Raw genomic sequence first — 15359 nt, forward strand, 5'->3', positions numbered from 1 at the left:
AATAATCTCTCTGAGAAGATGGCTCAGTTATAAATATATAAATTGCCTGCAGGGAAGGCATATGCCCTCCAACTTTTCAGAGATAAATGATTGTGTCAATGTCAAAAAATGATTGAAATTTGAAAAGTAGATAAAGTCAACTAGATGAATTTTGATGCCATGTTTTATTCTGTTATTCAGCACAATTTTTCATCAAGACAGAAAATAAATTATCAGTGCCACACCTGAATCTTCTCTTCCTCCAAACCTTAGGCTATGCTTTGTTTATGAAAATACCTGATTTTTGCCCCATGAAACTGAAAGGAAGTAAAAAGTAAATGTAAGGGAAATAAATATTCATCTAGGTTTTAAAGTTACTGGGAGTTGTCAGATAAATCCAAGTCATAAGAAAAGTTCTGGCCATCTTTGTAGATGGTTTGCTCTTTCCAATATAAGTTATATAATCTTATACAGGGTCATAATAATTTTATACTTTAGATGGTCTACAAACATTATCAGAGACCCAACAGTTTAACTCCATTCTATAGCTTTTCATAAAGAAAACTGCATTAGAATTTTATAATAAAGTAATAAAATTATATGAGTATATATATATATATATTATCATTCTGTAACTAATTTCAATGTAGCACAACACTTTTTCTTTTTTTAATTTATTTTATTTATGTATTTTTGGCTGCACTGGGTCTTTGTTGCTGTGCATGGGCTTTCTCTAGTTGCGGCAAGCTTTTCTGTATATTCTAAAACTTTTACAATAAGCACTGCTATTATAATACAAATTTGTCTTCACTTTAGACCATTTAGTTTTACTTAAGTTGCATAAGATAATGAGGAGCTAAGAACTAAGTAAGAAAAGATTTTTTTTTTGTATGTGGTTCTTATAAATCATGGTCAAAATTATACTTTAATAGAGGAAAATGAAATATTCATTAGTAAATCACCATTTTGATCAATCTAGTTCTAAATTACTGCTGGGGGATATTTGCTTCCAGAGAGAATTGTTGTTTCTTTTTTTTTTTTTCTGGAGTGCCCTATAGTGCTGTTTTTGCTTAATGAATCTTCTCTTGAACAGTGAAAGGGAGTACTATATAGTTCAGTAAGAAAACTATAAGTGTTACATGGTTCGCTTCCATTTAAAAGGAATCTTTATGCTGAATTCCAACCAGCCATTATATATATGCCTAAAAATGACTTGATCTTTTGCAAGACAATTATTTTCAAAATTCATTTTGTCATACTAGGATCTGGCTAGTTAGGTTGAAATTAACACCACTGGCTCATCTTTAAAATTCAATTTAGAAAGAATTGTAAAATCACAGACCCGACTTTGTTTTCTTAGTGGTTGTACCATTTTTTTTTAATGTCCATGACAACAAAACCCCTTCAACCTTGTACTGCTGCTGCTGCTGCTGCTAAGTCGCTTCAGTCATGTCCGACCCTGTGGGACCCCATAGACGGCAACCTACCAGGCTCCCCCGTCCCTGGGATTCTCCAGACAAGAACACTGGAGTGGGTCACCGTTTCCTTCTCCAGTGCAAGAAAGTGAAAAGTGAAAGTGAAGACGCTCAGTCGTGTCCGACTCTTAGCGACCGCATGGACTGCAGCCTACCAGGCTTCTCAGTCCATGGGATTTTCCAGGCAAGAGTACTGGACTGGGTTGCCATTGCCTTCTCCCAACCTTGTACTATAACTAGGTTAATTTCTTTTAACACAAACCCATCCAGAAGCTTTACCTAGATACCTTCAGTCTTTCAGACTCCATTACTTGTCCCAGGGAGATATTTCTGCCAGTGGGATGTGGGATGATCTGTTGTCCCTGTGATGAGATGCTCATTGTTTGAACACAAGTTCATTAACGTGCTTAAATATCTTTTAGGAGCATGAGCCATAAAAATATTGATTATTATTGATTATTTACAATTTATTCATAAGGATCCAGCTGGCAACCATCTGGTGTATAAAACTGAAACCTGAAGAAAAAAATAAAAGTCACTGGAATAATATAATTTAGTCTCTACATGTCTTTATTACATGTACATATTAAGTTAGTGAATTAGATGATAGTGGAATGAGATGAATGCTCTAAAATAGCAGATAAATTTATGGAATTTAACACAAAGGTAAGTTAAAATTTTACTCAAAAGTGTATGTTGAAGGACAAAATAAAGTAGAAATAATATTGTAATTAATTGGCAAATGTATTAGGGAGTATAGGATAGGCTGTAGTACCAAATGGACTTCCCTAATGGCTCATTGGGGCTTCCTTCATAGCTTAGTTGGTAAAGAATCTACCTGCAATGCAGGAGACCCAGGTTTGATTCCTGGGTCGGAAAGATCCCCTGGAGAAGGAAGTGGCAACCCACTCCAGTATTCTTGCCTAGAGGATCCCATGGACAGAGGAGCCTGGCAGGCTGTAGTCCACGGCAAAGAGTCAGACTTGACTTATCGACTAAAGAGAGAGAGAGAGAATGGCTCATTGGTAAAGAATCTGCCTGTCAATGCAGGAGACATAGGTTTGATCCCTGGGTTGGGAAGATCCCCTGGAGAAGGAAATGGCAACCCACTCCAGATTCTTGCCTGGGAAACCCTGTGACAGGCCCCTGGTGGGCTATAGTCCACAGGGTCACAAAAGAGTTGGACAAAACTTAGGGACTAGACAACAAATAGTTTTAATAACAAATAGACTCTATATAATGGCTCACACATGATAGAGGCTTTCTCTCTCTCAACAGATCAAGGCAATTGTAATGGTTTGATAACTATTTCCTCAAGTAGTGATTTGGGGTACTAAGCTATCTGGGGCTCTCCAATCTCATAGGGTCATTGGCTAGAATTCAAGAGTCTGCTAACCTCCAAAGGATTCATGGATAGAATTCAGGGCTGCCCATATATTTGCAAGGGAAAAGTTACATCACTGTTAATTTCAAACCAAAATTTGTCCTTTCCTTTAATTATAAATATAGGCAAGAACCACAGAAACTATTAGCAGTACTTGCATCTTTGTAACAAACAAATCATAGATTTTTTAAATCATCACTGTTGTTGCCAAACTTTCAAAGAATCACTTATACTCAGCACACTTTCAAAATTGCAGTGGTTATTAGACTTTCCTCTAGATCTTGTATTTTAATACAAAACAAAAACAAAAAAATCATTGTGGTATGCAGGCTTTTGCATGGCCCCCAGTTTCCTGGCATTCGCACCTTTGTGTAATACTCTTCTAGTGAATAGATTCTGGTAAAAGTGATTCTATGTCATTTCTGAGATTAGGCTATAACATTTCAATGGATTCTGTGCCCTTTCTTTGAGTGCTTGCTCTTGGGGAGGTCATGCTGCCATGACATGAGAACTCTGTGGAGGAATGGATGTGACAAAGGACTGAAACCTGCCAACAGCTGTTTGAGCAAGCTTAGCAATGGGTCTTTCCCCGACTCGAGCTTCCAGATGATTGCATTCCTAATTGTCACCTTGAATGTAGCCTTTTGAAAGACTCTGGACCAGAACTGCCCAGTTAAGCTGCTCCTGACCCACAGAAACCATGAAAAAAATTTGTTTTATGGTAATTTGTTACATAGTGATAGATAATGAATATACTCAGATATATTATGTATTACTGATTTTCTAAATAGTCTAATAATTTTATTTAATATAGTTTGTTTCCTTTATAATTCTAGATTTGTATACATTTAACAAACATTCTGCAAAGGGATTCAGAGGCTTTTAATGTGTGCCAAAGGAATCCATAGTACAGTAAAGATTACAAGGCTCATTATTGCTCTATGACAACCAGCAAAAGAAAAAAGGGGTACAGAGGAAGTATACTTTTTTATATTGGCCTAGAAGAAGACATCATTTCTGATCACATTTTATTGGTGTGGACTAGTCACATGACCACAACTTGACCCAATGAGGGCTGGGAAATGTAGTTCCTGGTGAACGGCCATTTGCTAGCCATTGCTCCATGTAAGAGGAGGATATGGTCTAATGGATAGTGCCAGAACAAATGCCCAAAATATGAAGAAAAGCAATGAAAATAATATGTACTAGAGTAGAATGTTAAAGCTCATTTGAAAATTGAACAGAGTCAAATGAAAGAAGCAGATGGTAATGACAAACCATTTTCTGTGAAGTGATTTTTATTCCAAATGATAAGACATCTGTAAATCTAAAGATGCGAAGAACTAATTTGGGTTTACCATCTAGATCAGAAAATAAGAAATCAAAATCTTTAGCGTACCTTAAAAATAAAATTTTGAGGTTATGAACATAGAATCTTAATTTTTCTGAATAAACTAAACAAGGATGTGATAGGATTGTTGGTGATTCATTTAGTCAATAAACATCTGCTGAGGGCCTACTATGTAACAGAGATTGTAGGAAGTACTGGGGAAAATGAGAGGACTAAAACTGAGACAAGACCCAGAGAGCCTAGGATAAGGGAAATGGCTCAGCCAAGTAAATCCATAATGTCTTCTGCTCAGTACTGTGACATACATAACCACAGAGTGCTAAAAGCAGTACACTGACAGCAGAATAATTCTTAATTACTTGTTTCATTTCAACATGCCTTGAGCTAAGATGATCAAATTAAATTGGAATGTCAAGCTCTAGTTGTTAAATAGGGTAAGATTCCTCTGGGGATCATTTATCAGGCCTTCCCAGAATCCCTAAATCCACAAAGTAAAGCTGTCCATCAGTATTCATAGAAAAGAGTCCAATCCTCTGCTGATGGGGGCATGGCAACAAAGAATTCTTGGAGGTCCACCATGGGGTTCCATGCATGAAGTGTTCAGGTGAAACAATATGTACCCGCCAACATTTTCAAGATGGCCAATGACCAATTAATGGAGAAAAATCCAGACACAGGGAAACTAGGCTGCCAAGAGTTAATCGGTATTGGGGGCTTCCCTGATGGCTCAATGGGTAAAGAATCTGCCTACAATGCTGAAGACACAGGCGACTCAGATTCAATCCCTGGGTCGGGAAGATCTCCTAGAAGAGGAAATGGCAATCCACTCCAGTATTCTTGCCTGGAAAATCCCATGGACAGAGGAGCCTGATGGGCTATCGTCCAAAGTGTCACAGCAATTCAGACATGGCTGAGCAACTGAGCATGCATCTTTGAGATTAATTAGGCAAACCTATTCTTTCCTTGGATGGTGGCAGCCCCATGCTCAGGTACGTGGCTTGATGAGTAGATGAACAGAATGCAGGCTGGGTCCCAGTCCCATGTCACCCCCAGCTGCACATTCTGGTGCAGACAGTAATCTACATAATCTACTGTCGTGGCAGAGGCTCTTGCATGAAAGTTCCTCGGTAAAACAACATGTCTCCCCACTACATCTTTTTTCTGAAGATTTCTCCCTTTGTTTCCCTCACCTTAACAACTTGAGTTTTTAGCACCATGTCTATTATCCTTATGCAGCCAACAGGACAACACAAGAATTATACTCAGTTTTATGATGTTGAATATTCATTCAACAAATATTTATTGATCAGTTGTTCCTTGGGTGAAGAAATTGAGTATTATGCATATGACAAGGATAAGAAATGAATTATCTCATCAAACACAAGTAACTTGATGCCAAATAACTTATAAAATCATATCTCATTAAAACAGGCTTTGCCATTGCATCGATCAGAAAAAAATACAGGAATGAGGGAGTGCTTGTCATAGTTCTATTTAAAGAAACATTTAATTTTCAAGAAGTCCTCTTCAAAAGGATCTAGCTGACTCTTAGAAAGATACTAATCCTGACATTGTGCCCAACTGACAGCATTTTGCCTCTGTAAGTAATCCAGACCCTTCCTTTGGTCAATAGTTTAAAGTTGTTCTCAAGCCTGGTGTCAGCACCCTGGTGAGTTGCAATCAGTTGTACAACATTTTGAATGTAACTTTTTTTTTATCAATGTGAACTGAGATGCTCTTTCCTTTTCCTTTTATCAAAGAGAAGCATGATGATGGGGGAACAGCTGGAATCATCATTCATCCCAGGTGACTATAACAGAGCAAATGATTCTGGAAACAGCAGCAGCCTCACCCAGGGGACTTATTAGACATGCAAATTCTGTTCTTTCCACAGAACCACTGGATTAGAAATTCTGGGATGAGGTCCAGCAAACTGTGGTTTAACAAACCTTCCAGGTGACTGTAATATACACTCGAGTTTGAGAACTACTGTAATAGACCCATTCCTGGTTGATTAAATTATCCTTATATTGTAAATAAGATCAAGAAAGAATCAAATGCTGCTTTACATGATAGGCTATTATTTCACAGATCGCCTGGAGTAGGAAATGGCAACCCACACCAGGATTCTTGCCTGGGAAATTCTCATGGACTGAGGAGCCAAGTGGGTTACAGTCCACGGGGTTGCAAAGAGTCAGACATGACTGAGTGAGCACAATTTCACAGGATAAAAGTCATGCTAATAGAAATATGAAATAGAAATCTGGATAATGGAGAAAGATTAGTATTTGCAGAGGCAGTTGTATGTGCACCTAGGTAATTTGAGGCAGAGAGGGAAGATTGGCTGTAGCCGTCTCTGGTGGAAAGATTGAACTACCTGCCATCTCCTCTCTACTCTAACTCTTGAGTCTTAGAAGTCATCAAAACCCTCCACTCTCGGGGCTTCTCTGTCAGTGCAAGGACAGCCTGCAGTGCAGGGACCTTAGTTATGTACTGTATAATCAGTTATGTACTGTATAGTCAGACCACTCTAGATGGCTGTTCTCTTGGTCTTTGAGCCCTTGCTTTACCTATACCCTACTCACATGAATGTGCTTGCCCCCTGCCTCTTAGGCCAGAATGGCTCCACCTGCTAGTTTATTAAAGGAAAACACCTTCTGATGCTCAAGGAGCAATGAGGGAAGTGCCTCAGTTGCTGGTTTCCCTGGTTGCTGATGAGCCAATAGCTGACATCAGTTCCCCCTGTAAATGGCAGGCTCCTCCCCCACATCTGCTGTGGCAAAGATGGCTGCTGTGTCCTGCTTACTGTCTGCCGCACATGGCAGTGTGTCACTCCAGGACCTTGCTTCAGATGGGTAAGATTCCCGACCTATGGAGCCATTTATATCTGGGTCACTGTCTCTGAGCTCTTTCTTCAGTCTTGAGGTTGGGCAACTACAAGGCTTGCAGGCCAAGGGGTGTAGCCCAACAATTGCTGAGCCAGCCAAGAGGCTGAGGAAACTCCTGGGGAACGCCAAGGCACCAGGAAATAAGGACATAAGGACGGGGAACAGAAAGCTGTGGGGGTGATGCCAAGGTGGCCGTCCACTAGCATCTGGGGACCTGTGACAGGTGTCTACTGGGAGAGATAGCTTTCTCTTCCATTATATTGGTGATATTCTGTTAACCTCAGTCTTTTCCCAGCTTAAAAGTAGCAGCTCCATCCTCATGGTTCATCTCATTGTACGGGGTAGGCTTCACATAGACAAAATACAAGGACCTGGGTTAGCTACAAAAGACAACCATACACTGAACCCATCACCCCTAAACAATTACAGACACAGGCTTTAGGGACATGGACTTAGGAGCAGGTTTGTAGGGCTTGGTTGGGACCTGTGGCAATGGTAAAATAGTAAGAGTACCTTGGGTTTCTGACTTTAGCTACAGAAGGGGGCAAAGCAGTGATACAGCGTGATAACAGCTATTGTTCCCTGTGTCGTCTGCAATGCGTTACAACAGGTGGAAGATATTACAAAAGGCCTGCCTGAGTCCTCAGGCAATGCAAAAAAAACAGTGAATGGAGTCTAGAACGGCTGTGTGTGTCATCAGAACCCCCATACGACCCCTGTGACTATAAGGGTCATTCAGGATAGGTAGGGAAGGAGTATATGATCGGGCCATGCAAGATGGCTATTCTCTTGCTCTTTGAGCCCCCTGCTTAACCAGTCCCTGCTTCACCTGTGCCCTGTTCTCATAAGCATGCTTGCCCCTTAGGCCAGAAGGGCTCCATCTGCTAATTTATTAAAGGGCAATATCTACTCTTGTGATGGTCATTAACCCAAGGGGCAATGAGGGACGTGCCTCAGCTGCTGGTTTCCCTGGTAGCTGATGAGCCAACCTGATGTCAATTATTTGTATAAATAGTAGCCTTTTCCCTCCAGGTAGCGAAGACTGCTCCCATGTCTTGTCCACAGTCTGTTACATGTGGATTCTCCAGGACCTGCTTGAGGTATGTAAGACCTCCCATCTATTAAGCCTTTGATGTCTCTGTCGCTATCTCTGGGTTCTTTTTCAGTCTCAAGGCTGGACAACTACAAAACTTGCAGAGCTGTGGGGTGTAGCCCAACATACATACTGCTATATCCATTAGTTGATATCTATGTTTTTACCAAAATTTAGTATCTATCTCTCCTCACCATTTTTAACTCTTAGTGTCTCTTTGCTTACTTTCCAAAAAAGCTTTTTCTGCTCCTTTGCTTTCTTGCAACAATGGCTCCTCCTCCTTTGCCACCTTTTCCTTCAGCTGATCATCTCCCACTACTCATGCTAGGGGCGCATCTTTGTGTCCATCTCCAGTGTCTCACCCACCTTCCTCATCCCAAGCCACTAGCGAGCAAAACATTGTAAAAAGCAGTGGCCTATGTGAGACTTCCCTGGCGGTCCAGTGGCTGAGATTCCACATTCCCAATGCAGGGGCCCCGGGTTTGCTTCCTGGTCAGGGAACTAGATCCCACACGTCACAGCTAAGAAAGTTCACATGCTGCAACTAAGACCTGGTGCAGCCAAAAAATAAATAAAAATATTTTAAAAAGCAGTGTCCTGCAGCACCAACTAGCTATAATATAGATGCATAAGTCCTCCCCACATGTGTGCATGCTAAGTTGCTCATTCGTGTCTCTTTGTGACCCTATGGACTTCAGCCTACCAGGCTCCTCTGTCCATGGGATTTTCCAGGCAGGAATACTGGGTTGCCATGCCCTCCTCCAGGGGATCTTCCCAACCCAGGGATCGAATCCATGTCTCTTATGTCTCCTGCATTGGCAGGTGGGTTCTTTACCACTAGTGCCTCCTGGGAAGCCCAGTCTTCCCCACCCCCACCTTTAAATCAAGTCTTGTGGGCCAGCCTACCTGAGGTACTCAGTAAGCATGATTCCATAAACATGTGTGCAGACACGATTGGAATAGTCTGCTTTCTTGTTCTCTGAGACCAACCTTTTTCAGTCAGTATGATGTCTGTTTTATTACCTTGCATTTGTTTAGGACTTGAATTCTTCCTAGCTGGAAAATGCTAGAAGTTCTAAAAAAAAGAAACTTGATGTTCTTTAAAATGCTGTATTATAGGGCCCAGTGGAGCACCAACCTGAGCAGGGCCGCCCCTCTGCCCACGCTCGGGCCTCTTGGCCGCTGCCTCGCAGCTGCGCCTGGGCTGGTCGGGTACCCCCGGGTACTGGAATATTTCACCATCTGTGAAAATTTCCCTGTAATTCAGTTTTCCTCACTCCAGTATTACGAATTACACCAAATTAAAAAGATACGAATGAATATCCTAAAAAAAGAAAAAGGAAAACTTTACATCCTTCTCATTATTCAGATTCTTCTGGAATAAGCAGAATTGCAGATGGATTGAATGGAAGTTCTTCTGATCATTGTTACAGTGTATGTTCTGTGAGATAACCAGACTTAAATTGACAGCAAAATCTTTGATTCTGATACAGAGATGTCAAATGAATTGCCAAAATTTACAGATGGAATATAGGCCAGAAACAGAAATTAAAACTACCTGGTTTCCAGTCCTGTACTTAGACTTCTAGACCACACTGCCTTTCCTACAGAAAAATCTGCTGATATTGAAATTTGTGATGAAAGACTGTGCTCCCCTGAATCACTCCACCAGCAAACCCAAGAGGAGAGCCCCCTAGAAGTTCAGACTGCTGAAGGTGTTCCAGTTGCCGCAGAAGTGCATGCAATTTCTGAAGACTATGATATAGAGACAGGAAACAATTCCTCTGACAGATTCCAAGCCCAAACTGATGAAAAGCCACCAGCTGAACTTTGCAAAATTGTTGACAAGAGCTGAGCTTTGAATGTGACTGCACAGCAGAAATGGCCTTTACTGGGAGCTGGCAATGGTGGCCTCTATAAATGTGAACTCTTTGAGTTCAACAGCAAATATTTTTCCGATTTAAAGCAGGTGTATGATCTTGAAGCACAAGCGTACTGATTCAAACGTGTGTCGAGTATGCAAAGAGAGTTTCTCTACCAACATGCTTCTGATCGAACATGCCAACCTGCATGAAGAGGATCCCTACATTTATAAATAGTGTGATTATAAGACAGTAATTTTTGAGAACTTCAGACAGCACGTTGCAGACACCCATTTTAGTGATCACCTTTATTGGTGTAAGTAATGTGACATACAGTTCTCTTCAAGCAGTGAACTCTACCTACATTTCCAGGAGCAGCTGTGATGAACAGTACTTGTGTCTGTTCTGTGAACATGAAACGAATGATCCAGAAGACTTGCATGGCCTTGTGGTAAACAAGCATGCGTGTACATTAATAGAGTTAAGTGATAAGTATAACAATGGAGAACATGGACAGTATAGCTTCTTAAGCAAAATCACATTTGACAAATGTAAAAACTTCTTTGTTTGTCAAGTGTGTGGGTTTCGGAGTAGACTTCATACAAATGTTAACAGACATGTTGCTACTAAACACAGTAAAATTTTTCCTCATGTTTATGATGACTGTGGGAAAGGCTTCTCACGTATGCTGCTGCTAAGTCACATCAGTCGTGTCCGACTCTGTGTGACCCCACAGACGGCAGCCCACCAGGCTCCTCTGTCCCTGGGATTCTCCAGGCAAGAATACTGGAGTGGGTTGCCATTTTCTTCTCCATCTCAAGTATGCTGCTGCTGCTGCTGCTGTGTCGCTTCAGTCGTGTCCGACTCTGTGTGACCCCATAGATGGCAGCCCACCAGGCTCCCCTGTCCCTGGGATTCTCCAGGCAAGAACACTGGAGTGGGTTGCCATTTCCTTCTCCAATGCATGAAAGTGAAAAGTGAAAGTGAAGTCTCTCAGTCGTGTCCGACTCTTAGCGACCCCATGGACTGCAGCCTACCAGGCTCCTCCGTCCATGGGATTTTCCAAGCAAGAGTACTGGAGTGGGGTGCCATTGCCTTCTCCATCAAGTATGCTAGAATATTGCAAACATTTAAATTCATTTATCTGAAGGGATTTATTTATTCAATACTGTGAATATTCAACAGGACAGATTGAAGATCTTAAAATTCATCTGGATTTCAAGTATTTGGCTGATTTACCTCACAAATGTAGTGACTGATGAGGTTTGGACATAAAAGGGAGTTAATAAGTCACCTTCCAGTCTATGAAACAACTTGATTATTCTCTTTAACTTCTATAAAGTTGATGTGAAATAATAAATTTGACTTTTTTGGAGGAAAAAAAATATTATAGCCTTTTGGATTTCCTCTGTTAACATGTGAGCCAGCAGGGCAAGTGGACTGCATACCTACTGTGTGCTTTTCACATACCTTTTTGATGTGCAAACTATGTGTTACTCAAAACACTTGATATATAACTTATGAATGCATGCCTTTTTAGAATGACAGGTAGGATGACTATTTTATAGGCAATAGGAAAGATGTTGATAAAGAAAATTCCAGATCACTGACTTCTTAAAGTATTTGAGATCTGGTAGATCTATTTCTATACTTGTGTTCTTGGAATAAGCCTACAGCTTTCCTCTGAAAATGTGAAAATACTGCTAAAATTTAGCATAATAGATTCTGCAGAGGCCATTTTTTGCCTTTAGCCAAATTGCTGCTTAAATGAGAGTCATTAAGAAATGGCAGATTCTCTCATCTTTTCTACATCAAGTTCTGTAGTACCAAAAAACCTAAATGGGTTATATAAGAAAATGTCCTTTTGCATAAGAAATGCATTCTAAAGGAGTAGGCCATCTGCAGCTCACTCATATGAATAGAGTGTTGTTTTAGTTGCTCAGTCATGTCGTACTCTTTGCAACCCCATGGACTGTAGCCCACCAGGCTCCTCTGTCTATGGGATTTCCCAGGCAAGAATACTGGACTGGGTTGCCATTTCCTTCCCCCAAGGATCTTCCCGACCCAGGGGTTGAACCGTGTCTCCTGCATTGCAGGCGGATTCTTTACCACTGAGCCACCAGGGAAGCTCATAAATAGAATAGCTCTGGCAAATAGAAATACAATGAATGGCATATGTGTAATTTAAAATACACCAGTAGGCATATTAAAAAGAACAAAAAACTATTAATAAAAACACACTGCTCCCGTCCTACCAATGAGAAGCTGCATAAACTACAAAATATTTAGAGCCTGCCAGAGCTAAGGTTCAGAGAAGGTGATGGCACCCCACTCCAGTACTCTTGCCTGGAAAATCCCATGGACAGAGGAGCCTGGTAGGCTGCAGTCCATGGGGTCACTAGGAGTTGGACATGACTGAGCGACTTCATTTTCACTTTTCACTTTCATGCATTGGAGAAGGAAATGGCAACCCACTCCAGTGTTCTTGCCTGGAGAATCCCAGGGACGGGGGAGCCTGGTGGGAGGCCGTCTATGGGGTCCCACAGAATCGGACACGACTGAAGCAGCTTAGCAGCAGCAGCAGCAGCAGAGCTAAGGTTGAAAACCTATTGAATCCAAAAAGTAAAAGCACTTCCTAGAAGAGAGGTTGTAACAGTTGCTTTCATCTTTGACATGGCTGTGAACAGGACAGTGCAGAGAGGAGGAAGCTTCCACAGATGCAGGTAAGGAGACAACTGAACAACTGAGCTTGTAATGAAATTTAGCTGACGTGCCCCCTTTAAAAAAATTTTCTGCTTATTTTTGGCTGTGCTGGGTCTTCATTGTTGCGTGGGCTTTTCTCTAGTTGCAGCAAGCAGAAGCTACTCTCATTGTTGTGTGCCAGCTTCTCCTGGCAGTGGCTTCCCTTGAGCATAGGGTTTAGGGTGTGTGGGCTCAGGAGTTGCAGCTCCCAGGCTCTAGAGCACAGGCTGAATAGTTGTGGCACACAGGTGTAGTTACTCCATGGCATGTGGGATCTTCCTGGACCAGGAATCAAACCCTTGTCTCCTATATTGGTAGGTAGATTCTGTACCACTGAGCCACCAGGGAAGCCCCTGACACAGGCCCTTAAAATCCCTGGGAGACACAGTTCTCTTCCATAGACTTTCATGGAGTGTTTGTGGGGCAAAGCAGAAGAGCCGAAGGATACACCAGCTGAGGCACACCTCTGTGGGGCCTGCTGAAATCTGAGGGCCAAACCAGAGGATAACAAATCCACAGGCGTTTTTGGCCTTGTGCTGCTTTTCATAGTTTTCAGCTGGGGGAGAAGCAACTGTACGAGAGGCCCCCAACCCCGAGGTAAAACATGGGGCCTGCTTCAGAGGGAGATTGGAGAGCTAAAATAAGCTCTTCAGGCATACAGTTTCCAAGTATATCAAAGACAGTGTTTTGATGCAACCCTTGAATAACTCGGTAAAGAATCTGCCTGCAATGCAGGAGACAAGGGTTTCAATCCCTGGATCGGGAAGATCCCCTGGAGGAGGGCCTGGCAGCCCACTCCCAGTATTCTTGCCTAGAGAATTCCATGGACAGAAGAGCCTGGTGGCCTATAGTCCATGGGGTCACAAAGAGTTGCACACAACTGAGCAGCTAACACTTTCATTTTCCAATAACTTAATCTGTGGTGAGCTGAATCTAACCATAGAGCCCAGGCCCAGCTCAACTACAGATTAGATTCACTCAAATTTCAAGGCTAACATCCTGATGGAAAGAAAGATATGCCCCTTGCTGGACATAAAATTTATTTCAGCCCCTTCAATTTTTAAACATGCTATATACTGCATTCCACCAAAATTACGAGGCATGCAAGGAAGCATGGCCTTGTCAAAAAACAAAATGTTAATAAAATCAAATGCAGGTATGACAGAGCTGTCGAAATTACCAATTAGGGACTCTTCAAAAAAAAATCGATAAATATGTTAATGAGTCTAGTTGGGTAGGTGGACAATATGAGTAAATGGTGGATTTTAGCAGAGACATGGAAACTATGACAAAGAGCCAAAGGAAAAGGTTAGAAATAAAAAATGGTCTCAGAGATGAAGAATACTTCAATAGGCTTATCAGTAGACTGAATACACCTAAGGAACGAATCAGTAAACTTGACAAGTCAATAGAGATTACAGTAAACAAACAGAAAAAGAAGGGAGGAAAATAAATATTTGCATTCTTTAGAATTGATAAAATAATCAGCCCACAGATCAAAGAAACTCAGATATACAAAAAAATTCAGTAACTATAAACAAAACCCACACAGACACATCATAATCCAAACTGTTAAAAAACAAAAATAAAGGGAAAGCTTGAAAGCAACCAGAGAAACATACATTACCTAAAGGTGAACAATTACACAAATAACAGCTGACTTCTCATCAAAAACCACTGAAGCGAGAGGAAAAAAGGTAAATGCTGGGTCAAAAAGTAAATGCAATTGTAGTTTTATTAAATATTACCAAAATGCCCTCTAAGAGAACTGTACAAATTTGAAAAGCCACAGGCAATGTAAGAGTGCCCATTTCCCCAAAGCTTTGCCCAAAGAGTATGTTATACTTTTTCCAATTTGATAAGCAAGAAATAGTATCTCAATGTAGTTTCTTACAAGCAAGGTCAAACACTGTTTGACATGGGTAAGAGTCATTGCCTTATTTTTAGATGAGTTGTCTCTTCACATACTTTATTCATGCCTTTTCCCCTTCACTCAAGTTTCTAAGATAGATAAACATATTGACCTTTATGATATATTTTGCAACTTGTGTCAGCCTGACTTTGACTTGGTTTATGGTATTTTTGCCCTGAAAATATACAATCAAGTTCAGTTGAGTCGCTCAGTCGTGTCTGACTCTTTGCGACCCCATGAATCGCAGCACGCCAGGCCTCCCTGTCCATCACCAACTCCCAGAGTTCACTCAGACTCATGTCCATCGAGTCAGTGATGCCATCCAGCCATCTCATCCTCTGTCGTCCCCTTCTCCTGCCCCCAATCCCTCCCAGCATCAGAGTCTTTTCCAATGAGTCAACTCTTCTCATGAGGTGGCCAAAGTACTGGAGTTTCAGCTTTAGCATCATTTCTTCCAAAGAAATCCCAGGGCTGATCTCCTTCAGAATGGACTGCTTGGATCTCCTTGCAGTCCAAGGGACTGTCAAGAGTCTTCCCCAACACCACAGTTCAAAAGCATCAATTCTTCGGTGCTCAGCCTTCTTCACAGTCCAACTCTCACATCCATACATGACCACAGGAAAAACCATAGCCTTGACTAGATGAACCTTTGTTGGCAAAGTAATGTCTCTGC

At 41.4% G+C, this 15359-nt stretch overlaps 1 long non-coding RNA gene and 1 pseudogene across 1 annotated transcript in view; both read left to right on the forward strand.

Annotated features, from left to right (window-relative positions):
• The first annotated feature begins 6906 nt into the window (after positions 1-6906).
• Positions 6907-15359, forward strand: part of LOC147366193 (uncharacterized) — a 61569-nt gene continuing 53116 nt past the window's right edge. Inside the window, exons 1-2 of the long non-coding RNA XR_015133252.1 lie at positions 6907-7044; positions 8110-8177. This is a non-coding gene — a long non-coding RNA (uncharacterized LOC147366193). The remainder of the gene's footprint in view (positions 7045-8109; positions 8178-15359) is intronic.
• LOC147366194 (zinc finger protein 639 pseudogene) lies at positions 9276-11369 on the forward strand (annotated as a pseudogene).

Source organism: Bos grunniens, chromosome 9, assembly GCF_055505025.1.
Source record: "Bos grunniens cultivar Pamir isolate PY7600 chromosome 9, Bosgru_T2T1.0, whole genome shotgun sequence".
Taxonomy (NCBI): domain Eukaryota; kingdom Metazoa; phylum Chordata; class Mammalia; order Artiodactyla; family Bovidae; genus Bos; species Bos grunniens.